This window comes from Zalophus californianus, chromosome 12 (assembly GCF_009762305.2).
Source record: "Zalophus californianus isolate mZalCal1 chromosome 12, mZalCal1.pri.v2, whole genome shotgun sequence".
In the NCBI taxonomy this organism is placed as follows: Eukaryota; Metazoa; Chordata; class Mammalia; order Carnivora; family Otariidae; genus Zalophus; species Zalophus californianus.
Genome location: NC_045606.1, coordinates 29,463,712 through 29,465,770, shown reverse-complemented (window position 1 = coordinate 29,465,770; position 2,059 = coordinate 29,463,712). Strand labels below are relative to the sequence as shown.

Genomic DNA, 2,059 nt, shown 5'->3' with positions numbered 1-2,059 from the left:
GCTGTAACTAAGAAAATTGGAATAGGTAAGCAATGTAGAAGACAGGAGACTAAAAAGTAGTTGCTGGACCGGGGAAATTAAGTCTGAGGCTTTGGAGCGGCCCGCTCCTTGCGCACCAAGGTGCCGACTCCCAACTCCATTTCCTCCAGAGGCACTTCTTCCTCAAGGAGCGCCTCAGCTTGCCCCGGCCCTCACCTGCCCATGGTGTGGAAACCTAAGGGTTTCAGCAGAGGCGAGGCCTCTCTCCTGGGGCTGGCCCTTAGCAAGGCTCTGCCATGTGTGCAGTAGGCCTTGGGCGGCAGCTGGGAGGCTCAAGAGCTGGAGGAGCGATGCTGTGAAAGGAGGAGAAGAGTGGACCCAGGTAAGCAGGGGCCCAAACAAGGCGGCAGGACTGGCCACTGAGTGCTGTGGGAAAGCCAAGGACCGGAGGCTGTGCTAGCACAGCTCAGTCAGAGCCTGCATCCGCCATCTACTTCCGGGGTTTAAAACCAGTTTCCGGAAGTCAGGATGGCCTCCCTGTGACAACCGATGTAGAGGGTCTTTGAAGCCCTTGTCTTAGAGCTAAGGAAACAGCTCTGATTCTGAGGAACTAGTGCTTCTCCCTCACTGCTGGGGAGAAAGCTAGGTGCTCCACTCAGCAAAAGGAAGATGCTCCAGACCAGTAACTATAACAACTGCTCTCCCTGCAGGTCCTGCTGCTGTCCTATGAGCTCTTTGTTAATTCCTTCGCAGAGCTACTTCGAATGGCTCCTATCATCCTGCTGGTGTTTTTCCTCATCCAGGATAGTGCGAGTCTCTTCAACTTCATCATTTTCCTCCTGTTCTTCAACACCTTTGTCTTCCAGGCTGGCCTGGTCAACCTTGTATTCAGTAACTTCAAAAGGACCATCATCCTCACAGCTGTGTTCTTCACCCTCAGCATCTCCCTTCATGTCTGGGTCATGAATTTACGCTGGAAAAACTCCAACTGCTTTGTCTGGACAGAAGGACTTCAAATGCTGTTTGTATCCCAGAGACTAGCACAGCAGTGTTAGACCATTACTTCTACAAACGGACAGCTCTGAGACTGGATGATTCTCACTTCTGCCGGGACTCTTTATAACTGCACAAGTTCACCAAGTCCAAAGGTGACCAATTCTTGCCACATTGATGGATGCCTTTCCTAACTCATAGAGGCTGCATCTGTGCCTCTGTGGGATGGGGGTTGGCCCCATGCACAGGAAACAGTTTAATTTACCTAGGACAGGCTCAGGCCACTTGTATTCAGCAGTTAAGAAGAACGATCCTCCCTCTTGCAAATTAAAGTGTTTCCCAATACAGATTAAAGTAATAACTGTCCCTAGCCTCACACCTCCATTCTCCCTCTTTCCTTCCTGCTCTCCACCCCTCTTCCTCACAGAAGGCTTACACATTATCCTTCGGAAGCTGTCACTTTGCCTGGTACAGGAGGGGCTCCTGGCACCTGCTTTCTTTGCACCAAACACTAAATAAGGACTGAAGGTCGCGAAGAGTGACATTTCTAAACTCCTAACTGAGCAGATGGTAGACATTTAGATTTTATACCCAAGGCACTTTTTTTTTTTACACTTTATAGATAGGAAATAAATTGAATTCTTTTTCCATAAAAAAAGAGATGCTCATTTGAAAACTCAGTATTAGAACTCTGAAGCCTAAGGGTTCATGCATAAACTAACATTAATCTGTACATAAGTTCCATCTTTTTAAAGTGGTTTTATTTTTCATTATGTTAACATTTAGTGACTAAAATTATTAGAGTTCAGATGTTAATAGTCTAGATGTATATATTGATAAATATATACAAAAGTATATCACTTGTTGAGTTTTACTGTCCTACGTTTTATACATTTGTATAAAATTTTTGATGATTTTAAGAAATAGCAAAAATATGTGTACACACACATAAGCATATGTGTGAACATATGCGTGCCCATGTGTGTGTTGTATGGAAAGAAGATATACCCTAATGTGTTCATCTTGTTTCTAAAAACAAAGCTTGGGTATAAATCTTATCTTCTGATAGACACTTCTTTGCAATCCT

The 2,059-nt window shown here is 45.1% G+C and overlaps 1 pseudogene; it reads left to right on the top strand.

The window, feature by feature from the left end:
* Positions 1-648: 648 nt before the first annotated feature.
* LOC113910960 lies at positions 649-1,102 on the top strand (annotated as a pseudogene).
* The last annotated feature ends 957 nt before the right edge of the window (positions 1,103-2,059 follow it).